Consider the following 26,289-nt stretch of genomic DNA (forward strand, 5'->3'; position numbering starts at 1 on the left):
ATGCCAACACCGGTAAGCCAACCAGTTCCCAGATCTTCACAGCATCCTGGTACCCTCTGTGGTTTTCCTTGAACCAAGCCCAGAGCCTGCCATCTAGGGCCTTGGCTCCCTTTCAAAGTCTTGCAAGTTCCAGTTGGGAATTCTGTTGCCAACCACTGACCAGGCTGCTCAGCCCTCCCTCTGATATATGGTCACAGCAGGTAGCCTCCCTCCTCTGGGTTCTCTTTCCCAGATGAGCCTGAGGCTCCTTCAGAAGAGACCAGACACGGGGGACACTCTGCTTTGATCTTTGAACCACACGAGAGGCTTCAGCAGGCTGCTCACATGCTCAGCCAGCTGTGTCTAATGGGGTGTGCTGGGCAGGAGCAGTGGCCTCCCTACCTCTCCTGGCCTTTTTGTGCTCCTGTCAACTGGATCTCCTCAAGGACATTTTTCAGCCAAGGAGTTTAATACAGCAGTTGCTGTGTATAACTAACTCAATTCCCCTTAACCTCCCACTTCCCTTTCCCCATCTTTTAACTCAAGGATGGTGGGGAATAAGATGATCATGGAGGGGACATGGGGAGAGTAGAGGTATGGAAAAGATGGTTAAAGGCACTGAAGATTTATTCCAAGTTGGACTTTTAGTTGGGAGAGGCCAGGAAAGGTTAAAACCTACACTGAGTTCCTGCAGACGAGACTGATTTTCTCTGGCTACTCTGTTGTCTGGCCTAAGGGGATGAACTCTCCCCCTCCACAGAGCAGCTATTTCACAATCCTGCAGGTCTGCGAGGTGGTTTTACAGTGCGCTGCTCACCGTCTGCAGGAAGAGCACAGCAAGAGAGAAGTCTTCGAAGTACAGCAAGAAATATTTGGGTCAGTCATAAGAAAGAACTTCCAGGCACTGAGAACCATTAGGAGAAAGTCCTAGAAATAGTATTTATCTGAAGTTGTCTGGATGTAGTTTTACTGGAAGGCAAAAGAGCAGATGAGGCAAAAGTTTCCAGGTCCAGTAAGGCACACCCGAGAAGAAAGCTAAATATCCCTCAATTCTGGAGAAAAATTAGTTAGTGTGGAAGTGTGATGAAATGGCTGATGCCTAGGCTCTGGAGTCAGAGGATCATAATGTTTCATTCCAACTTCAATGCTTGTTAACATGGTGGCCCTGCCCAAGTGAAAAGAGCCACACCAGGCCTTGGTTTTCTCATCGATAAACTAGGGACAGCAGGGGTCGTGATAAACATGCAGGGTTATTTTTTCCTACTAGAGAAAATGTATGTAAAACAACCCGCACGTAGTGGGGACTCAATTTTTAAAAACTTGGACTGGGTGTTTTTTCCCTTCCTTCTGTTTTTCTGTGCCCGTAATAAAGTCGCAAAGCGCTTAGCTTTGGTTTCTATTACAGTTGAAAATGCATTCAGATCTGACTGGGAGCGAGAGCAGACTCCAGGGGCAAAAAACAAACTCCATTGTCTGTTTGTTTATAATTAGTGACGTATTACCCATTATGTCTAGGACTGGCTGTGACTGCTAAGGGAAACAAGGGCTCTGTGAAGTGTCTAGTGCTCTGGTTTAAGCTGCAGAGCTCTTATGATACCCACCTCCATGGCGTATTGTAGTGCAAGCATGGTCCAGGTCCCTCTGAAAATACCCAACGCCCAAAGAACCCCTGGGGAATGTAAATGAGAGGAGATATCACTTCCAAGTAACAGGAAAGCCAATCCTTTGTCTTTTCATCATGTCTCTAGTGCTAACCATACAGCTTCTCTGAAGCTCAGCCTTAGTCCTTCCTTGAGCCCGAAGCTGATTTTTAAAAGTCTCCTATATTGGGAGACTCTCAAAAGCCAAGGCAATGATGCCGGGTTGTACTTGTGAAATCAGAGGAGCAAGGACAGCAGGAAAGCATCTCATGGTTAAGTGTATTTGGCAAATGAAAAATACCCACCACCTGCCAGCCCTTCTCTGACGGTGGCGATCCACTGACACCATCTCATCTGTACCCTCCGGAGAAGCCTACATGTGAGACAGCTGGCAGGACTGGGTGGCCTTCATGTCCATGAGAAATGGAAACGAGCTGACTACACGGGGATCAGATCCTTCTGATCAGTGTTACACTCCATGCAGTGACTCACCTAGCCGACACTGTGCAGCTACTAGTCTCCGAGTAGTTGAGCTCTTGGAAACACTTTGAAGCATCAAATGTCATGCCTATTCCAGAAGGACCTCAGGAATCCCAGGGATAAGAGCAACAAAATTCTCTTAGGTCACAGACCCCACACATAATACCTCCACTTGGTGTTAAAAACGCCCCCATTAGCTAATAGGCGCGGGGCTATGAGAGACACATGGCTTATATACACTGATGAAGCCTATTATGCTTTGTATGTCAAGAACATGTCATGAACAGGGTTAATATACAAAATATATAAGCAGCTCATACAATACAACATCAAAAAAACAAGCAACTTGATTAAAAATGGTCAGAAGACCTGAATAGATATTTTTCCAAAGACATGCAGATGGCTAACAGGCACATGAAAAGATGCTCAACATTGTTAATCACCAGAGAAATGTAAATTAAAACCACAATGAGATGTCACCTCACACCTGTCAGAATGGCTAATATCAAATAGACCACAAATAAATGTTGAGGAGGATGTAGGGAAAGGGGAACCCTTGTATACTGCTAGTGGGAATATAAATTGGTGCAGCTGCTGAGGAAAACAGTATGAAGATTTCTCAAAAAACTAAAAGTAGAACTCTCATATGACCCAGCAATTCTACTCCTGGGTATATATCTGAAAAAAATGAAAACACTAATTTGAAAAGATGCATGAGCCCCAATGTTCTTAGAAGCATTATTTACAATAGCCAAGATATGGAAGTAAACCTAAGTGTCCATCAACAGATGAATGGACAAAGAGATATGTGATACATATATAAATTGGATACTATTCAGTCATTAAAAAGAAAGTTTTGCCATTTGTAACAACACGATGCTGGGAAAGACTGAGGGCAGAAGAAGGGGATGACAGAGGACGAGATGTTTGGATGGCACCACCGACTCAATGGACATGATTTTAAGAAACTTCTGGGCGGTGGTGAAGGACAGGGAAGCCCGGAGTGCTGTAATTCATGGAGGTGCAAAGAGTCGGACTGAGCAACAGAACAACAACGAAAACATAGATGGACTTGGAGGGTCTTATGCTAAGAAAAATAAATCAGGCAGAGAAAGAGAAATACTGTATGACATCGCTTATATGTGGATCTAAAAAATAAAGCAGAGTAGTGATTTTTAACACAAAAGAGACTCACAGAGGTAGAGAACAAACTCGTGGTTACCAGTGGGGAAAAGGAAGGGGGAGGGGCAAGATAGGGATAGAGGATTAAGAAGCACAAACTACTTTGTATAAATTAATAAGCTACAAGGAAATATGGTACAACTCGGGGAATATAGTCAATATTTTATAATAACTATGAATGGAATACAACTTTTAACAACTCCAAATCACTATGTTGTAAATGATATTTGCACATCAACTGTACCTCAATTTAAAAAATGCAAACAGTAAATAAAAGGAAAATAAAAAAGAACATGTGTGACCACTTAGCAAATATGTAGATAAGTATCTTTAGGGCTTTTAAATAGGGCAGTGCATGTGAGTCAGGGACCCGGCAGGAAAGAGGCAGCCACTCAAAGGGCTAACTGAACGGAGCCTGGGAGGGACCACTGACGCGGTGTGAGCAGAGTTAGGGGATGGTGCAGTACCCATGGGGGGCTTCCCAGGTGGCTCAGTGGTAAAGAATCTGCCTGCTGATGCAGGAGACGTAGGAGACGTGAATTCAACCCTGGGTCGGGAAGATCCCCTGGAGAAGGAAATGGCAACCCAGTATTCTTGCCTGGGAAATCCCAAGGACAGAGAAGCCTGGCAGTTACAGTCCATAGAGTGGCAAAGAGTTAGATACAACTGAGTGACTGAGTAGGAGCAGCAGAAGCAGCACCCAGACTAGCAACAATAGAAAGCCATCATCACCTGTATTCTTGCTGGAACATTTCCTACTGCCGCTATAACAAATTACCCAAAATTTAGTGGCTTAAAATGATACCTGGTTTATATACACAGTGATGTAGAGCCACCAGGGAAGCTGCCGTGGTTAAGGTAACAGTCCTTTTGAGACAGGGAGAGTAGGGACTTACCAGGTGGTTCCAGTGGTTAAGAATCCACCTTGCAATGCAGGGGACATGGGTTCACTCCCTGGCTGGTTCCGAAGTCTGGTTACAGTGTAACTCGTCTGGGTCCTCTGATTCCTCTCACAAGGCTGGAGTCACCATGTTCTCAGGCCCATGGTCCTATTTGGTTGCTCTGAGGATAAATCTGCTTCTAAGCTCATGCCGGTGGTTGGCGGGATCTGGCTCCTTGCAGGTGCGGGGCTGAGAGCTGTTTCCTTACTGACTGATAGATGGGAGTCAGAGCCTCTTCTCTGGCTCCTCCATCTCAGAACCAACACGGAATCCTTCTCACATTTGGAATGTCTGATTTATCCCACTGCAGCATCTATCTTATTCCAGCTGGAAAAAGTTCTCTGTTTTTTAGGGCTCGCATGATTAGATTGGGCCTGCCTAGATAATCCAGGCTACTCTACCTATCTTTTTTTTTTTTTTTAATTCATTTGGCTGTGTTCGTTCTCAACTGCAACACACGAATCTTTGTCATGGCACTTAATCTCTCTAGTTGGGCACGTGGGCTTAGTTGCTCCACGGCATGTGGGATCTTAATTCCCCAGCCAGGGAGTGAACCCATGTCCCCTGCATTGCAAGGTGGATTCTTAACCACTGGAACCACCTGGTAAGTCCCTACTCTCCCTGTCTCAAAAGGACTGTTACCTTAACCACGGCAGCTTCCCTGGTGGCTCAGACGGTAAAGAATCTGCCTGCCAATGCAGGAGACCCTGGGTCAGAAAGATCCCCTGGAGAAGGAAATGGCTATCCACTCCAGCCTGGAGAATTCCATGGACAGAAGAGCCTGGTGGGTCACAAAGAGTCAGACACGATTGAGCAGCTAAGCACCTTGACCACACCCTCAAAGTCCCTTTTGTCATGTAATGTAACATACTTACAAGTTCTAGGATTTAGGCTGTGGTCATCTTTGGGGGGCAATTACGCCCACCACACCTCCTAGGACTAAAAGGACAAAGGGCTGGGTTGGGGGTACTTTTACAAGAATGCGGCAAAAGCTGTGGCCCTGGAGAGAGTGACCTGGTAGGCACCGTGACTGTATATAAACCACTACTACCAGCTGAACCCCAGCCGCACCCTCTGAGATCTCTCTGTTCATACGCTCACATCCTGCCCCTGCCTTCTACTGCCTGAGCCCAAACGGCACCGAGAGGGCAGGGAGGGCTAAGTGATGAAATCCATAGAATTTGACATTTCTGAGCACAGATTGATGCAGATAAGGGTAGATGGTAGGGTTCTAGGGGCACAAGTAGAATGGCCAGAAGACTGAGGGTATCAAGTGAACCTAGGCTGAATTCCCCAGAGGATTCAGACATTTCTAGGCTGGTCTGGAGAAATAAACAACAGGACAGCCCCCACAGGGCACTGTTTACATGAGAAATCTGACTCCTGAGAAAGAACCCTTCCCAAGGGAAGGATAAATGGAGGTGAGGAAGTTGGTTTAAGGACAAGGGGATGCCTGATTCTGAGATCAGCGCATGATCTGTCACATAGACTAAACTCTGACACATTCCACTGGGCTTCAAACCAAGTCTTTGGCCGAGTGGGTTCTGATAAAAAGCAAGCAAAGATAAAGAGTATCATTTCCATGGAACACTGAGAATGGAGGTGCGGAGTGTGACAGTGGCATCCAGGACTGGCGATGGCAGCTGCGATGTGAAAACCACAGTATCAGCTATAGAAGTACTTTTAGGGTCCCCACCAGGGACCTTGGCCCAGACACTGCAGCAGCTACCTAGAGGAGCTAATGGGCAGAACTGGCTCTGCTGCCTTTTGAAAAGGTTGGAGTTGTCCACAAAGCAAACTGGGGCAGGAATAGAGGAAGGCTGTGCCTCCAAAGGGTCAAGTCAAGCGGACTCATTGTTAGGGCACCGAGGAACTGAAATTTCTGCAGGAAGCATGGGGGTGCAGGATGAAGAGAAACACTCTTTTGTGTCTGTTGTTATTATTGCACTCCTCCCGGCAGCCTGGGACACATGGAGTCACATACAAAGAGGGTGAACTGAGTCCATGTGGTCATCAGGGTTCCAGCAGAAGACAGGCCAACCTACTCACTGGGTAACCTAAAGCCAGCCTAACAAAGGGGCTGCATGCATGCTCAGTCACTCAATCATGTCTGATTCTGTGACTGCATAAAGTCCATCAGGTTCCTCTGTCCATGGGATTATACAGGCAAGAACACTGGAGTGGGTTGCCTTTTCCTCCTCCAGGGGATCTTCCCAACCCAGGGATGGAACCTGCATCTCCAGCACCTCCTGGATTGGCAGGTGGATTTTTTACTGCTCACCTAGCTGGGAAGGCCAACAAAGAGGCCCTTCCAAAGATCTGGGTGGGAAAGAATCTACAGAGTATGACAGCAACCTGGGGCTAGACATAGCAGGAGCTATCAAAATCCTAGGCCTGGAAGGATGAAAGGAAAGAGTGGTAATCAGAACCCAGAGGCAGAGTGGACTGCCCCAAGGGAGCCAGGGACTTAAGTAGAAACTGAAGATAGACAGAAGTGGCTACCAAGTAGCTTAGGAACCAGGAATGGAGCAGTGTATCTTGTGCTCTGCTTTCTTTGAGTCTCCCAATGCTATATTCTCCCTCCCTATCGGGCAAATCCAAGATCAGCTTCCCTGAACACAGAGAAGGATGGAAGGGGGTAGGAATGAATCTGGAGGGACAAGTCAAAGACCTTCAGAGCAGTCACTGGGCAGAAATACATTCTATCACCAACTGCCTGGCACCATGTAGCCTGTCTACCTATTGTATTAGGTAAACCCAGTGGGGTTTGGTCTGTTTCACAGCTCACCCCATTGATCTCGGGAAATATTGAGTTGGCCAAAAATTTTGTTCAGGTTTTTTCGTAAGTATGAACTTTCTGGACAGCTCAATAGGTCAGAAACAAGGCCATCCACTGTGATATGATGAGCTCAACACCATGGAGTTTGCTTTGCTTTTGGTGAACTTTATGTTTTTTTTTTTTTTTTTTTTGAGAAATTTATTGGATATAAAAAGATTTACACTGTGAGTAAACAGTTTTTCCATTTACAGGTAATGTATCACTTACCATTCCAGGATCAATGGATCAAATCAATAAAAATGAGAATTACTTGCTCAAATCAATAAAATGAGAATTACTTGCTAACATGTATTTTTTTTTTCCAAAACAAAAAATTTAATGAGTGGCATTTGTCTATAATTTTGTTAGTCTCTTTAATTTGTAATATTTTATAATCTGAATTCTCACCTCTGCTTCTTTCTTTCTTTTTAAAAACATTTTATTTATTTATTTTAATTGGAGGCTAATTTCAATACTGTAGTGGTTTTTGCCATACTAACGTTTTTAAATTTTTTTATTTATTTGTTTAGGTTGTGCTGGGTCTTCGTTGGTGCAAGCAGGTTTTCTCTAGTCGTGGTCAGCAGGGGCTACCCTGTAGTTGTGATGCGTGGGCTTCTCACTGCAGCGGCTTCTCTTGTTGCAGAGCACAGGTTCTAGGCCCGTGGGCTCAGTAGTTGAGGTAAATGGGTTTAGTTGCTTTGTGGCATGTGGGCTTTTCCTGGATCAGGGATTGAACCCATGTCCCCTGCTCTGGCAGGAGGATTCTTAACCACTGGACCACCAGGGAAGCGCTGGTGAACTTCTTGTGTGTGTGTGTTTGCTAAGTCACTTCAGTTGTGTCAGAGCCTTCGTGACCCTATGGACTGTACCTCGCCAGGCTCCTCTGTCCATGGGATTCTCCAGGCAAGAATACTGGAGTGAACTTCTTAGCAAGACCCAATTTATGTGTCTGGTTACTACAGGCCAAGGCAGGTGATGGCATTAAAAGGCGTGTCAGGTTAGTGCCTTCAGTGTAAAGGATCACGATAGTGCCTGAATTGCATTTGAATTTGCCATCAGGTCTGATGTTCCATGTGCAGTAGGAGGACATGAGTTGGTGCACGGGGACTCAGTGCCATGAACTAAAAAGCCACTGAACAGTTCCCTAGTGACTGGAGTTAATCAGATTTCACCAAATGCCTAACCACGTTGTGGAAGAGAGTCTACATGTGGGAGACACTGCTCGCTGCATCTCCATTTAATCTCTTTCTCCTTTGAAGCAACGTATTTCCCACAGGGTAAGTTTCTAAAACTCAGACCATTTAATTTGGGGGAACAATTTTTTATAAAGGGAAAAGTTAACTTTGTGTGTTTTCTTCCAGATCCACTGACTTTCTGAGATTATGTATTTTGCTGTTGGGGAGCTTTTTTCCTCCTCAGTTCTACAATAAACTCTTTGTTGTTTAACATTCTATTAACCACAACCCTCTAGTAACCGGCACATCTGTAAGTCTCCAGTATAATAATTGTTGTTCATAACCATGACCCTGGGGCTCTGCGTGGTCTCAGATGCTTCCAAGTCATCAAAGGGAATGCACTAAAATGATTTTGCATTCCCAGAGCACACATCAACCAACCACAGAGGGAAGGAGTCCAGATAAGTGCTAGGTAGAAGAAGAAATAACGTGAGGATTTCAAATTTGCCACAGGTAATTCACTGTATGGATAATGAAATCTACACTACATCTGTTACAGCTTGCCCCCACTCAAAGGCTTTCTTCATGGTCAGTGTAGACTCAACCAAAATACTTGTGCACAATTTTCAAAAGTACACGGCCGTGAAAGCAGATGTCAGTGTACCCAATTAAATCACTGCTTGTTTGTGCCGAATTTGTATTATCCATTGACAAATTAGAGGTCATTAAAAAGCTTTTAAAATTGGAAACTTTCTGAGCTTAGGAGTGGGTGAGACATAGCCATCTGCTGACCACACAGCGGCAAACACCTAAGTCATTTCCAGAGCTTGGAATGGACAGTACTAAGCTTCACATGGAATGCTTTCTTCCCTCCAAGAAAATCTCTGCATTAGTCCCAGCTACACAAAAGAGTAAAAGCATAAAAAGAGACAAAGGAGGACTAGAAGAACAAGGTTGACATTGGGAGGAGCAATTTCATGGCCAGACTGATCAGGACTCCCAAATTCAAGCTCACTTCTTAAATGTATCACTGCAAGAGAAAGGCTGCAGAGTATGTTTCTGCCACACAAGGTGAAGTTTATTCTGGAGGAAAAGCTTAGACCCCACACATTAGACCCCATGTAAGGTTCTACATGTCGGGTTCCCCTGCCATCAGAGACTGGACTTGACCATGTAAACCTGGTGGATTGGCAGGTTAGGAGAAAACCAGTTGGATTGGGAGAGAATAAATAGGTTTCTGTACATGTTAGCAGAAACATCTCTTCACAGCAAAATGAACATATTTTATTCTGAATAAGAACAATAAAAGTAGGGTGCAGTTATTTCCACAGATGGAGATAAGCCAATCCTTCTTTTCACAAGGTTATGGTACAACCTTATTTCTATAAAAATATTATAACATTTTTTGATTCTCCAGCTATCATTTCAGAATAGTTGAGAGAAGTGAGGAAATGCATGCTTTCAAAGGTGACCTTTTTTGGGGTACATGATCTAAAGACTGTATTTTCTATAGGCACCATGCTTGCTACAGTTTAGCAGTGACTTACTGGACTTACTAGATGACAGCAGCCTATTATGGGATCTTGCAGCCCCTGCATCTTCCAAATTCCATATTTCCACCCAAGTACTCAATATCACCCCAATTGTCTACCTTGTGTTCCTCAGTCAGGGTGCCAATGGCATTTGGGCTGCAATAATTCCCTGCGAGTGTGTGGGGTGTTTGAATACTTAGCCTCCCTGGCTCTTATCCACTCAACACCAGGAGCACTCCCACCAGCAGAGGTCTTTAGGATGACCACATCTGCAAGTACTCCCTAGGAGAGCACCGCCTTCTCCTCAATAAGAACACTGGCTATTTCATATGAAGCCTCCAGAGCTGAGATGAGGAAGTCAGATGCAGCCAGGACAAGGCTGGGCAACTGACTGTGCTTTTCTGGCCCCATCTTTTCTGAGTCATTCATCTCCCCGCTCTTTACCTAAAGAGCTTAGAGACATCAGGAACACAAAGATGATGCAAAAGGAACTTGTTTTTGTACAGATATTTGACTTTGTTTTTAAAAAACAATAAGGTCAATATACATCATTGGATCTTTTAAAACATTTTTATTATTTATTTATTTTGGACGGTGTTAGGTCTTTGTTGCTGCATATCAGCATTCTCTAGTTGCGGCAAGCAAAGCATACGCTCTAGTTGTGATGCTCAGGCTTCTTATTGCAGTGGCTTCTCTTGTTGCAGAGCAGGGGCTCCTGAGCACAGGCTCGATAGCTGTGGGGCACAGGCTTAGTTGCCCTGTGGTATGTGGAATCTTCCTGGACCAGTGATCGAACCCATGTCCTCTGCATTGGCAGGCAGATTCCTAACTGTTGGACTACCAGGGATGTCTGATGTTTGAATTTTTAAAAAAAATCCAGGTATTGTGGGAAGCCTGATTCATGTTGGTATAATGTTCCCAGATTCCTTTGCTCCTTGCCCCTAGGATTCCTTAGGATCAACTTCCTGTTGCACTATGTCTGAACTCCTACCTGAAGTTTGGTGCCCAACTGCCTAAACTTTAATAACCATTCATACATCAGCTTTGCCTCCAGATGCAGCTCTCCCTGGCTTAGCCTGATTTCACGCTCTTCTCCAAAGCCATCAGATGCCAGCCCCACCTTCTCAGACTATGGTAGACTCTCCAGAGAGGGCTGCCATCAGTTCTTTTCCTCCTTTAAGATGAACCAAGGCGCACACTGCACCATCAAGATGAGGGGTCCCTGTCTCTTCCCTTTCAATCTGGACTGGCCTTATGTCTTGCTCTGATTAACAGAATGCTACAAAAGTGGCAAGTGGTAACTTTTAAGACCTGGCGAAACCAGGTGCCATGTCAGCAGCCAGACTACCCTGAGACCACCATGCTGTAAGGAAGCCCAAGCTAACCATGTGCAGAGGCAGCCTAATGGGGGACCAGGTCAACAGACCTGTGAGCGTAGACTTGCTGGACCTCACAGCCCAGTTACCAGCTGAACGCTTCCAAGTTCCCCAGCTGACACCACTTGGAGAAGAAAACTGATCAAATTTTTGCTGAATTATGAAAAAAACATAGCTTGTTATTTCAAGCCCCAAGTTTTGAGATAATTTGTTATGCAGGACTAAATGAATAAAACACATGCCAAGGACTAAGGTTAAAAAATATCTCTCTGCCAGGTTGCGCTGGGATGTGCTTTAAATCTCTGAATTTGGGCAAGACTCTCATAAAGATCTTTTTTTTTTTTTAAAGAATATTTTTTTGTTTATTTATTTTTGGCTGTGCTGGGCCTTTGCTGCTACGGGGGCTTTCTCTGGTTGCCAAAAGTGGGGCTACTCTCTCGCTGTAGTGCATGGGCTACTCACTTGCCATGGCTTCTCTTGTTGCAGAGCATGGGCTGTAGAGTGTGTGGGCTCAGTAGTTGTGGCACATGGACTTGGCTGCCTTGTGTCACGTGGGATCTTCTGGGACCAGGGATTGAACTGGTGTCCCATGCATTGGCAGGCAGATTCTTAACCACTGGACCACCAGGAAAGTCCCCGTCCTAAACATCTACAACAGTCTCCCAACTCACACCAGGAAAGGAGGACTTGCCTACTGCCACTCGAGCTGTGGTGCTATAACCCTCATCTATGGGCCTTTCTAAAACCCTTTTGGTAGGATTCTACTTACTGTTTGTCCTTTGTCAAGGAAAGGAGGTTCTTCCTGTCACCCTAGGCATAACCTCTCCTTTTTGTACAAAGGACATAAGGACCCGCTGTGGCTCAGCTTCCTGGGAGTTGGCATTCCACCTCACATGACTCCATCCCAGCTTTATCTAAGTAGATACAATTCTTCTCCAAGGGATGTCTTGGCAACTGCATCCTGAATTTCATTCTATTCCTCAGAAATCATTTTTTTCCCTGAAGTATAGACTTATGTTTAAATAAATCAATCATATAATGTGTATGATTTATTTCACCTTTGAACATGAGTTGCTTATCTAGCAAATTTTTTAGAGTATCCCAGTGTTTTCATTCTCAGCGCTGAAAAGTTTTTGTTACGTCTCTATTTCTATGTTTTATTAGCTTGCAGGAGTTCACCATCACACTTGAAAAATAGCAAAAAGGTTATGAACTGCCTGTTACTATCTTCGCATAATCCTACCCTTCACTTCAGAGAGATTTCAAGTACTTTCTAATCCATTGTGTGGGACTTTTTCCTTAAGCTTGGAAATCTGTAAGAAGCAAATTTTGATTTGCAGTCTCTGTTACATACTCTTACCCATAGCAAATCCCTTGCAAACCAGGGTGGAAAGAACAATTCCAAATTAGGCACCACTTTGGCAACTGCTTTAGCAAATGTCCTAATTTTTAAAAAAATAAAGTTTATATCAACACATTTATATATATATTCCTCTGAAATTTGGACACATCAAAGTCCAAAACATTAGCCCATTTAAAGAGACCATTTTCTCAATGACTGCTGCTTTGGTGATATTACTTACTGTCCTGTTTCAAAGTTCATTTTGTAAACTTTGAAGACATTTTGAAGACATGTTTGCAAAGGCCATGTGCCTTTGAGCTCACCATGTGCTCACCATTGAGGCAGGGGGCGAGAATTAAAAACCATGTTGATAAAACCAAAGCCAAAGTTTGGGGAAAGAATTGGGTTTGTTGAGCTATGTATTTCTTTCAGCATTTTTAAATGACCCTGGAACGGCCACTCCTGGACTGTAGGAGTAAATGACAAGACAATATACAGGTGAGGAGTGACAATTCCCACGCACTGCTGAGACATTCAGAGAGAAGATGGCTTATTTGAGTTATAAGTCTGGCAGTCGGGGGAGGCTTTTGGGTCTTGAAATTCTCCCCTCCAAGGGAGACAGCTGGGCTCATCCAGGGTCTGTGGATAGGTTATTTCAGTGAACTAAAAACAGTCCTAATGAAACAAGGTGGGACACCCATTTCTTCAGCCCCCAGCATGGGAGTTTACATCCATCATCTCGCTAGTTAAGCCTCACAGTAGCCCAGAGAGGTAGAAAACATTCGGAAATTAAGGAAACAAAAGCTCAAAGAGCTTAAATAATTTGCTCAAGGTCATTCACTTCTCTAATAAGATTCCCTGGGATGTGAACTCTGAACTGATGACTAAGAGACTTTTCTCAGAGCCTCTCCTAAATCTAGATCAAAGACTATTAGCTTGTCTCTGTACCAACCACCAAGCCCACTCCTAATCCTGACAGAGAGCTGACTAATGAATGCTCTAGATGATGGAGATTAGATGGGAGAACGTGGCCAGGTAGGGAAAAACTCAACTAGCTATGAGCAGGTGGTAGGTCGGGCTCATTTCTGTATTCTAACCATACCCTTCAAAAATATACTGTCTCCCTACTGGATCCTAGCATAACACCTGGCAGCTGCTCATGATTTTGTTGCATTCAATCTGTCACTAATAAGACTTATAATGGTGATGATGATAACAATAGCAACAATAAAGAGAGTTAAAATTTAATAAGCAATTTACTATAAGATAGACAATGTCCTGGCCTTCCCAGGTGGCTCAATGGTAAAGAATCTGCCTGCAATGCAGGAGACTCGGGTTCGATTTCTGGGTTGGGAAGACCCCCCCTGGAGAAGGAAATGGCAACCAACTTCAATACTCTTGCCTGGGAAATTCCATGGACAGAGGAGTCTGGCAGGTTACAGCCCATGGGGTCACAAAAAGAGTGAGGCACAACTTAGCAACTAATCCACAAGCAACAGACACTGTCCTACTCATACCCAAACCATTAACTCTTTGTGTGCTCACAGAAACCAATGCGGGAAGTACTATTCATTATAGCATCTCACAGATGAGAAAACAAAGGAGCTGGTCCAAGATTACACAGCCAGAAAAAGTCAGAGAACCAGACTAATCAGGCTAGGTTTAGTACTTGTAATCTGAACCACTCTACCAGTATTTTTCAAACATTGTAATGGGGCATTTGTCCAAAATACTCTTCCCAGTGCTCTTCTCTGGAAAATCTAGTCTAGGAGGTTTGGGTTGGGATCCAGAGCCCTGCAAATTTTTAAGAGCCCCATGAGATTCCTGCGATGATAAACACAGCATGCCTGCCTGCTGTCTCTCACTACTGACCAAACCCCTCTAACAGCACATTTGAGCACTGTCAGAAGCATCGGGTTTTGCAAGGAAGAGTGAATTTATTTATGCGTACAAGGAGAATAACTCCCTATAGAAAAGGGTTTTTTTTTTTTTTCTTCCTCCAACATCCACAGCTCAAAAGAAGGTGTTGAGGGTATACGTTCTTTAGAAGGGTTGAATTTTCTTTGGAGTTCCTGCTCTTCTTACTTTTAGTGGAAGAGAGTCTGGAGACCTCTCCTTCTGTGGGCCTCAGTTCTTGATAAGAATGCAAAAAAGAATCTGAAGTTTTACCTGTTGCAAGAGAGTTTATTTGAAGGTAAAGAGAGAACAGAGAGAACACCTCAAGAGAGAGGTGGGCCAGGCCAAGGAAGCCAATGGCCTTGGGAGAGCTGGGGTATAGGGTTTTTAAGGCAAGGTTTTTTGTATAATCCAGGAGGCTGTTGATTGACAGTCTTAATTGATAGCTGCAGTTTGTATAAGAAGAGGCTCTACTGTACATGTCCTTCCCATAATTCAGTTTGTTATAATTAGATGTATGTATTTGTAGGATATTTATGAACACTTAATGAGCCCTATGGCCACCAAAGGTTATCTAAGGACATGATAGCATGAGGTGTGCACATGTGCCAGAGTGGGGAAAATCCCTCCAGTTGGCCTGTGGGGGGTTTTTCCAGTCTCTTGACCATTTTGGAGTACTGATGGGGTATGTGTTTGAGAAGGGGTTGGCAAATAGCTTGAGATTAGGCAGCTATTCCACAGTCAGTCAATGGGGCCACCTCTTGTTGCTCATGACTAACTTCCTGCCTAACATTACTCTTATAAGGTTTCCTCAGCACATTATCATAGCCTTTCTACTATGGCAGATGGATTTTTCTTCTGCTGCTTCAGAAGTCTGAACAAAAGAGAGCAAACTGGCAGAAGAAGCCCTGGTTCCTTCTATAGTCATCATGAACTGGAAGAAGACACAAGTTCACTGACAACTGAGGAGTCAGCAAGATTACAGTGGGGACTGGATCAGGCATGGCCTTGTCTCTTGTGGCAGGTGGGTTCTCTGAGAAGCAGATGCCAAGATAGGACTAGACATGTGAGAGGTTTACTGAGAAAAACACCAAGAAGGATAAAGGGAGAGGAAATAGGAGAAGGCTAGAAGAGCCTTCAGATTGTGATGTAGGTTTGACACCTGTGAAAGGAAAGAAGGAAGGAAGAGGACTTCCTTGCAGTCCAGTGGTTCATACTTCAGCTTCCAAGGCAGGGGGTGCAGGTTTGATCCCTGCTCAGGGAACTAAGATCCCACATGCCTCATGGCCAAAAAAAGTAAAACATAAAACAGAAGGGATGTGGTAACAAATTCAGTGTGTGTGTGTGTGTGTGTGTGTGTGTGCTTAGTCATGTCTAACTCTTTGTGACCCCATGGACATAGCCCTCCAGACTCCTCTATACATGGAATTTTCCAGGCAAGAATACTGAAGTGGGTTGCCATTTCTTACTCCAAGGGCATATTCTCTACCCAGGGATCAAAACCCCATATCTTGCATATCCTGCATTGGCAGGCAGATTCTTTACCACTGCATCACCTGGGAAGTCCAACGAATTCAATACAGACTCAAAAAAAAGGACAATTCACAATGAAACTTAGAAAGTTTTTTTTTTTAAAAATGAGGAATGAAGAAATTGGGTTGGAAAAGCTCCAAAGACTGCAGCAAAACCCTGAGAAAGCCTTGGCAAAGCTGATTAGGAGCTCCTCAGCAGGGGTCGCCTGTTAGCAGAGTCTTGCATTGAGTTCCGTCACTGTCTTGCAGTTTGGAGCAAGAGTGGCCCTGGAGTGAGTGCTGCGGCGGATCCACAGCTCTGGTGGCTGGACTCTGACAGTCACCATGCTTTCTACAGCAGGTTGTTTGGGAAACGATGTGAGGGGCATCCCTCCGTAGTTGTCACATCACATATATGTGGCTACAGAACTTATGTTTAGTCCTGAAAGCAAAGGTCATTTTAGAAAATGCAATGGGGAGATAAAGAGACTAGTCAGTAGGCTACTACAAAAATTCAGCCATGAAAAAAAAAAAATTCAGCCATGAATAGAAAACAGCTGAGCTCAAAGAAGTGGCTGTGGGAAGAGAGGCATGAGCCACATTCAAAAGTTAAGAAGCTAAATGTTGGCTCTTCAAAAGACACCATGAAGAAAATGAAAAGGCAAGTTGCAGACTCTGTGAAAATATTGGCAAAACATATATTCAATAAGATTCATATCCAGGAAATACAAAGAACTTCTATGACTCTATAACAAGAGACAACTCAATAAAGAAAAGCAAATGATATTGATACCTTACCAAAGAAGATAAATGGATGCACATTTCATGAGAAGATTGAAATTGTTAGTTAGACTAACAATGTTAGACTAACAACATTGTTAGTCCTTGGGAAAATATAAAATAAATAATAATGAAATGTGCTGCTACTCCTATTAGAATGGCTGTTATTAAAAGATGGCTTCTCTGGTGGCTCAGCAGTAAAGAACCCACCTGCCGATGCAGGAGACATGGGTTTTATTGATCCCTAATCTGGAAGGAAGTGGCAATCCACTCCAGTCTTCTTGCCTGGAGAATCCCATGGACAGAGGAGCCTGGTGGACTCCATGGGGGTCACAAAGAGTTGGACATGACTTAGTGACTGAACAAAACATCAACTATTAAAAGATAGGCAATTCCAAGTATTGATGAGGATAGAAAAACTGGAACCTAAATGCACTGATGGTGGTATGTAAACTTGAGCATCCAGTTTGTAAAACTACAGCAGTTTCTTTAAAAGTTAAGCATATACTCACCATATAATTCCAGTTCTAGATCTCTACCCAACAGAAACAAAAACCTGTATCCACACTAAGACTTGTATGAGCATGTTCTTAGCAATATTCGTCACAATAGTAAAAAACTGGAAAAGCAATCAAATGTCCATAAATAAGCAAACTATGGTATACTCATACAATGGAATACTATTAACTATAAAAGGAACTGCTGAACCGCAATACTTTGGCCACCTGACGAGAAGACCTGACTCATTGGAAAAGACCCTGATGTTGGGAAAGATTAAAGGCAGAAGGAGAAGGGATCTACAAAGGATGAGATGGTTGGATGACATCACCGATTCAATGGACATGAATGTGAGCAAACTCCACAGATTGTGAAGGACAGAGAAGCCTGGTGTGCTACAGTCCATGAGGTTGTAGAGAGTCGGACATAATTGAGCAACTGAATAGCAAGAACAAAAAAGGAACAGGCTATTGCTACATGCAACATCCATGGATCTCAAAAACATCATGGAAAGTGAAATAGGTCCTATACAAAAGACTTCATATTATGTAATTTCATTTATATGGGATTTTTAGAAAAGGCACAACTGTAGAAACAGATAGGCAGTTGTTTGAGGCCAGGGTGGGAGTACAGAGAGAGGTACAGAGAACTTTTCAGCATAATGGGAGTGTTTTAAAACCGAATTGTGATCACAGTTGCCCAACTATATACATTTATTGAGACACATTGAAGAACCTATTTAAAGTGAGTGAATTTTATGAAATGTAAATTAAATCTCAAAAAACTGTGAAAAATAAAATGAGCTAAGAAGGCAACCAAGATGGGATATGGCAACTCACTGTGTCTCTGGAGAGTAAGATTGAAGAAAAAGTCAAGGATGATGCCTAGGTTTCTAGCTAAGGTCCATTAGGGAGGATAATGTTATAAAATAATATTTGAAATAGGAAAAGCAGATTTAGAGTTTAGCTTTGCACATGTTAATTTTAAGCTGGCTTTTAAATGCCTGGTGAAGATTTCCAATGAAGAGTTGGAATGAGTAGTCTAGAGATCCTGAAACGGATAGGAGTTGGAAAGTGTTCGAGAATCATCCACTTTTAAGGAGGTAGCTGAAACTGTAAGAGTGGCTGAAATCCTCTAAGAAGAATGTTCAAGTGAGGGTTCAAGCTCAGTTGAAATACATTTTCAACTAATGTGAGCAACCTAATGAAGGTCAACTTCCCTAGAGAGGATTTCACTATTTGTGTGATGATAGGAAGGAATTGCCCCATACTTTGTGTATTTTTCCAGTAGCTCAAGACCTTAGAAATTCCGCTTATAAATGTCAGAGCTAATATGTAGAGGTAATTTAACCCAGCCTGTATTATTCAATATTTATCTTACGTCACATAACTGGAAGCTGAACCATGGCCAAGTGAACAATATCTGAGGACCTACCCTACACATGATGATGTGTTAAACATTCTTGAGATTGCAAGGGAATTTAAGTTTTAGGAGCTGATTTCAAGAAGTTTGCAGTCTGGTGCTACAGATGCTGTACCTTTTCAGCATATGGATTCTGGGGTGGGCAGAGAATGGTGGCAACTAATAGCTGGCACAGCCAAACAAATAAAAATAAATATTAAAAAAAAAAGAATGTAGCCCATAGCCTGAAATATATAGGATAGTCCATTCTTTGAAGGGTGTAACAATTTTCCATTCATACAGAGATTAAAAGTTGCTGAAAAGAGAATAACATTTGTCTTGTTAGAGGTTTACAGGAACACTGGAAGTTGATGGCAGCCAAGAACAAAAGATTTCGACCAGAGAAGTCTTTAACAACTAACCACACCCCTCCCTCAGTTCAGTTCAGTTCCGTCACTCAGTCGTGTCTGACTCTTTGCCACCCCATGAATCGCAGCACACCAGGCCTCCCTGTCCATCACCAACTCCCAGAGTTCACTCAAACTCATCGAGTCAGTGATGCCATCCAGCCATCTCATCCTCTGTCGTCCCCTTCTCTTCCTGCCCCCAATCCCTCCCAGCATCAGAGTCTTTTCCAATGAGTCAACTCTTCGCATGAGGTGGCCAAAGTACTGGAGTTTCAGCTTTAGCATCATTCCTTCCAAAGAAATTCCAGGGCTGATCTCCTTCAGAATGGACTGGTTGGATCTCCTTGCAGTCCAAGGGACTCTCAAGAGTCTTTTCCAACACCACAGTTCAAAAGCATCACATCCCTTCCTCACCTTACCTTTAAAAATGCTTTCAGATACTATAAAACTTGGGGAACTCAGCTTCGTGCTCTTGAGGGAGGCTCAAGATGGAGGGGATACATGTACACTTGTGGCTGATTCATGTTGTTGCACAGCAGAAATCAACACACAATTGTAAAGCAATTATCCTCCAATTAAACATAAATTTTAAAAATGAATTATTTGTCAATAAAAAATGCTGTGTTGAAACACTTCAAGAAGTTTGGGGTTGAGGGGTCACAAGTCACCCTTTCTACTTGCATGTCCTGCAATAAACTTCTCTCTACTCCAAAATCCAATCTTTCCTTTTGTTTGGTCCCTCTGTGCACCGGGCACACCATCTTGCATCCGGTAACAGTAACTGTTGGGTTATTTGTCTCTGTAATGATCCTTTACTGGAAATAAACTTGAGGGCATTGCGCAGGCCAAAAAAGCTTCTGTTTTGTTTCAAAAAGTGAGTTCTTGTGGGTTTCTTTTTTAAGTTCACATTGGTCATCTTATTTGAAGTGAATTTTATCCTGATTTTCCAAGAAACACGGTAAGCATTATTTTCAGAAGCCATGAATATGTTGCATAATTCCATGTAATGATGGGTGTGCTCCAGACAATGGAGAAATGAAACAGGTCCCTTGGCCTTTTGTAAACAACCTCCCTACATGGAAATTCGGTTGCAGGAGCTGGAGGTGGGTCTGACAAGTGATTTGAGCGAGAAAGGCAGCTCTATAAACTCTGTGGCCAGAGGGAAGGAAATTATTGGCTGAGATTGGCAAATGGATAACGAGGCCTTTGAAAGCCACTGAGGAGGAGTAAAAGTAGTGGCCATCAAGAAGTAGGAACACAGAGAGGCAACACATTCTGATGGTCCCGGGCAGGGAGTGGCACCCCCCTGCAGTGCGGTAAGGAGACTGCTGTGTCAACAACTGCAGTCACGCTCCAAATGACATAATATGGCTAAGGGAGAGAGAATTGGAGTGGGCCATCAGTTCCACCATCAGACAAGGGAAGGGACCCACCTAATGTGATCCGTCCATGTTAACTATGAGTGAGCTGGACATACAATGTCATTTTTCAAGTTTGCTCCACAAAGGAGAGCAAGCTTCTTCTGTCCTCCAGTAGAGAGTCAGCCTGATGACCTAGAGCAGTGGTCCCCCACCAGGATGACCTAGAGCAGCGGTCCCCCACCTTTTTGGTACCAGGAGCTTGTTTTGCGGAAGACAATTTTCCCTTAGATGGGGAGGCCGAGAGAGGGGGTGATGGTTTCATTCCACCTGCCATTCACCTCTTGCTGTGCACCTTGGTTCCTAATAGTTCATGTCCCAGGGTTGGGGACCCCGGCCTAGAGGAAGGCGGATGCCACATGTCAGCATCCACAGCACAGCAGCCTCAGACTCTATGTGCCACTAAGCTGAATGTGTCTCCACAGACACACTTTCAGAACTGTCCAGCAACTGAGGACCACTACAAGACAGCAAAATACATAAGCATTCTCTGAACATCTCTTTTTCCTTTTGCATGCAAAATGAGTTTTCCCAACATCCATGTTTTTTCAGCTCAAGAAAATATTTTTTAAATTATTTAAAAATCAGTTCAAGAGGAAAATTTTTATATAGTCATCCTCTAGTTTTTTTTTTACACAAAATTTGGACTCATTTATGATTTATACAAACTCTATTCAATTATATCCCCAGTATTCCTTTACTGCTTACTTCAACAGACTCCCGCCACCATAAAAGAAAATGTTTGTGACTTAAAAAAAAAAACACAAGCAGGTGATCTGTGTATAACTGGTCAATTGCCAATGGTGAGGATAAATAATGTACACCCAAGGAGATTCTTAGGTAGTTATTATCATCATTACATCTTGCTTCAGAACTGTCTTCGTTGTTGTTGTATTGCTACCACAATGGAAGGGGCCAAAAAACTTGGCATGAGGAGCAGGAGCTCACATGATCCAGAGGGCTTGGGCAGGCATGAGAAATGGTCCAGGAAAGAAGTTCCAGTTCTTCCTGGTCCTCCCTCCAACCATCTTAGCTGCACATCTACTGAAGTTCCCATAAAACATTTGGTCCAACCCACATATCCATCTGCCTTGGATAGGATTGCGTTTTGTGTCCGTGTCTAGCTTTGACGCCTCTGGGTTTTGTAATTATGATCATTTTCCTTAAGAAAAATCTTGCAGGACTTCCCTGGTCGTCCAGTGGCTAAGACTCTGGGCTCCTACTGAAGGGGGTCTGGGTTTGATCCCTGGTCAGGGAACTAGACCCCTCATGCTGCAAGTAAGCGTTCACATGCCACAACTAAAAAAGATCCCACATGCCACAATTAAGACCCAGATAAACAAATAAATAAGCAAACTTTTTTTTTTTTTAAGAAAAAGAAAAATCTTGATAGTAACTTACAAATGTTTTTGCACAGGCTGAGAACTTGGATTTAATTTTAATACATATTGATTTGTTCCTAAATAGGATTTTATTGAGCCTCTTTGGTTTGAAATTCACCCCACCTCATCTGATGCATACTGGAGTAGGGATGCTTGAGAAGTGGTTATGCCTTCCATGATACAGTGGAAATGCACAGTTAGCTCCTTCTAACCATTCAGGCTTTGCCTCTGACCTTATACCCAGAGTTTTAGGTAAAACCAGTGAATGCAGAACATTCTTTGATATTTCAGGCTTTTTGATATTCAAGAGGGCACATTATCTCATAATCTGCTGGTTTGTTATAGGCATCAGTTTCATCTCATAAATTGAATTTTCAATCTGGTCTCATTGACCATGTTTGTTAAAAGATCGTATTTATTTTTCTTAAAATTAATCTTTTGCTGTCATTGTTGATCAGTGACACAAAAGATGCATTTTCTGTCCTACGAAGTGTCTATTTGTGTAATAATGTACATGTAAGAACCAAATTGCCACATCATATAAGCTCTTGCTATTAAATACTCTGTCTGCTTAATGGGAAGCCTTGTCCCACAGATGCACTCTCAGTGTGGTCCTCGGATATAAAGACCAGTCATGATATGTGAAATCAGACTTTTTCTTCCTCCAGAATGTGTCCTACTGTAAAATATCGGAGGTAGTTTATAAATCAATCAGGGCAGACTTATAAAGATTGTTAGTTTTAAAGTCATTTGTATTTATGTAAATTAGTATATCTGTTCACTCACCATTACTCTGGGTGAAAATGCATATTTTTCTGTTAGCTGTTATTTTTAACTTAAAAAAGATTGCCTAAATCACCACTCTTCTTTCTGTTGGCTTCAGTACAACACAGAAATGAACTTTTGTATATTCCTTCTCAGGCATATTTACCAATATATATCCTACCTCACATGTATACTGGAATGTATATATATCCCCTTCATGGGCTTTACTCATAGCTCAGTTGGTAAAGAATCTGCCTGCAATGCAGGAGACCCCAGTTGGATTCCTGGGTTGGGAAAATCCCCTGGAGAAGGGATAGGCTACCCACTCCAGTATTCTTGGGCTTTCCTTGTGGCTCAGCTGGTAAAGAATCCACCTGCAATGTGGGGGATCTGGGTTCGATCCCTGGGTTGGGAAGACCCCTGGAGAAGGGATAGGCTACCTACTCCAGTACTCTGGTCTGAAGAATTCCACAGACTGTGTAGTCCATGGGGTCCCAAAGAGTTGGACATGACTGAGCGACTTTCACTTTCACATCCCACCTCATATAGTTTTCTTACAATGTGGCTGTCTCTCTTTTGAGTCAGACTGGGGAGGTCATGACTACATCAACCAACAGAGGAAATCATGCTGTGTGCTAAGTCATGTCCAGCTCTTTGCGAACCCATGGACTGTAGCCCACCAGGTGCTCTGTTCATGGAATTTTCCAGGCAAGAATACTTGAGTGGGTTGCCATTTCCTCCTCCAGGGACTCTTCCCAGCCCTGGGATCAAACCTGCATCTTTTGAGTCTCCTTCATTGACAAACGTAGAAGAGATACTATGTAAGTTCCAGATAGATCATAAAAGTTTCAGCCTTATTCTCATTCTCCCACCCTCTCCCTTCTCCATCTGCTTTTCTCTTTCTCTAAAAGTGCTAACTCTGGATGATGCCAACCCTGGGCTATGAGGAAGCTCAATCTAGTCTCTGAGGGAAGCCCCCCTGGAGAGGTCCTCACAAAGAGTCTCTGAGACTCCCAGCCAGGGATCATCATCAACAGACGAGTGAGTGAAGGAGCCTTCAGATGACTGCCTAATTTCTATCCCCAGTTTCAAGTCTTCCATCTGAGGACTCAGTCACCTGAAATAATGGACTCATGGAAGTGCATTTACTTTAACCTTAATTATGGAAATAACTTTATCTGAAATAAAGATTTTTTTTTTTAAACTTAAAGCTGCTTTAGACATTGTGAGGCAGAGACAAATCTTGCTCACTCTACCCTTTCTGAACTTCTGACCCATGAAATCCATGGGTAAAACAAATGGCTACTTTCTGCCACGAAGGGTGACTTGTTACACATCCATAGAACGAGAAACACTGTCTTTTTTCTCTTCACATCTTTTCCTGGTTCTCTAAGATTAGTACAGAATGGAGCTGGGGATGTCAAAGAAGATGTGATAACGAGGTTTACTGGTAGAGGTACATGTGATACTCTTGCTTTTCCTTTCCTGTTTCCTCTCCTTTTTTTTTTTTCATATACCAATATTTAACAAACTGATTTCTGGAGCCACGCTGCTTGTATTAGAATCCTGGTCTTTCCCTTTATTAATTGTATGACCATAGAAAGTTATTTAACCCTCTTGGGCCTCAACTTTATCATCTGTAAAGTAGGACTAATAATTATACCTCTCAAAGAGGGTTGCTGGGAGATGGTCAAATGAGCTAATACATGTGAAGAGCTTAGAATAGGGCCTGGTACACAGGAAGGGTTCTTTAAAATATAAAATATTACCTTTTTACCTTTAAGGAACTTCATTTTACTTTTATGATTTATGTTTAGTACATAAACATATTTAAATATAAATAATGGAAATTTTTAACATACAGAATCCAAATACCCAATAAACTTATTTCATTTCTCCATATTTTCTTGAAGACCCCATCTACTCATAAACATAATTTTCAAAGTCATAATCATTGCAAAGATACAGAAGGTCAGAAGTAATTACTTAGAGTATTCTCTGTGAGATTAATTATTGTGAGCCAGGCAGCTACCCCAAGAGGTAGGAATATTCCTGTCTTATAAATGAGGAAACTACCATTCATTTTATCAACAGAATATTATTCAGATACCAAAATAATAAGACAGGAAACTGAGTAACATTATGTGAACAATATACTGTGAAGTGAAAAAAAGTAGGCTATAGGACTGCACTAGAGACAGACTACCAAGAAAAACTATGTGTAGTATATTCAATTAGCAAAAAAGACAATCTTAAAATTATAGCTTGGAACTGGAAACCATAAAAAAGTGACCTGGATTTTTTGAAAGAAACTGAATAAACAGTTGCAGAGTTGAAAAATATAATAATAAAAATAAGATCTCAGCAGGGAGGTGTAATAGCACTTAAAGAGAGACTTGGAGAATTGGAAGATGAGTCAAAAATATTAAAAATGAGTCGGGTGTAGAGCACGTGTGCAGAGGTGTCCAGAGCCAGTGGGGTGAGGACCATGTTGCTTCCAAACATCCTACTCACTGGTACACCAGGGGTTGGAAAAACTACATTAGGCAAGTAACTTGCATCAAGATCAGGACTGAAATACATTAATGTGTGTGATTTAGCTTGAAAAGTTTGACCACCAAATATCAAGGAGTCTGGCAAGATGGCTTCTCCCAAGAGCATGCCAAAAGATGCACAGATGATGGCACAAATCCTGAAGGGTATGGGGATTACAGAATTCATGAACCAAGAATTATAAATCAGATGTTGGAGGTTGCTTTCTGGTATGTGACCACAATTCTAGACAATGCAAAAATTTATTCAATCATGCTAAGAAAGCTACTGTTAATGCAGATGATGTGCGAATGGCAATCCAGTGTTCTGCTGACCAGTCTGTTACCTCTCCTCCCCCAAGAGATTTTTTTATTAGATATTGCAAGGCAAAGAAATCAAACCCCTTTGCCATGGATCAAGCCATATTCAGGTCCTAGATTGCTACCTGATAGGTTTTGCTTGACTGCTCCAAATTATAGACTTAAGTCTTTACAAAAAAGGCATCTACTTCTATAGGAAGAATGAGAGTTCCACAGTTAAGTGTTGGTTCAGTTACTAGCAGACCAAGTACTCCCACGCTTGGCACACCAACCCCACAAGCCATGTCCATTTCAACTAAAGTAGGGACTCCAGTGTCCCTCACAGGGCAAAGATTCACAGTACAGATGCCCACTTCACAATCCCCAGCTGTAAAGGCATCAATTCCTGCAACATCAGTAGTTCAGAATGTTCTAATTAATCCATCATTAATTGGGTCCAAAAATATTCTTATTACCACTAACATGGTGTCATCACAAAATACTGCTAATGAAGCATCAAATGCATTGAAAAGAAAATGTGAAGATGATGATGACGATGACTATGATAATTGTAACCTAGCCTTGAAGCATGTACACATGTATACTTGGTTTTGAATCTGTTGTACTGAGATTAAACATGCATGCTAGATGTTTCATGTTGTGTTCTTGAAAAATAGTATTTAGTGAGTAAACATGCTTACCATACTTTTCAATTGAGCTGTCATGTTGGATTTTCTTTAATAGGATTAGTAAAGGTTTCTCATCAGCCTTTAAGTGTAAAAAATAGAGTTGCAATTCATGCACTTAAAAAAAATATTAAAAATGAATCCTGGAGAAACCAACAAATCCTTAGAAAATGCCGACGTGAAGATAAAAGGTATAGAGACTGTAACAGAATTCTAAGATGCTTCATTGGATCCAAGAAGAAAAAGTAA

General features: G+C 42.6%; 1 pseudogene; it reads left to right on the forward strand.

The window, feature by feature from the left end:
* On the forward strand, positions 1 to 25,969 carry LOC102265236 (transcription initiation factor TFIID subunit 9-like; annotated as a pseudogene).
* Positions 25,970 to 26,289: the final 320 nt, after the last annotated feature.

The sequence above is a fragment of the Bos mutus genome, chromosome 23 (assembly GCF_027580195.1).
Source record: "Bos mutus isolate GX-2022 chromosome 23, NWIPB_WYAK_1.1, whole genome shotgun sequence".
NCBI lineage: Eukaryota > Metazoa > Chordata > Mammalia > Artiodactyla > Bovidae > Bos > Bos mutus.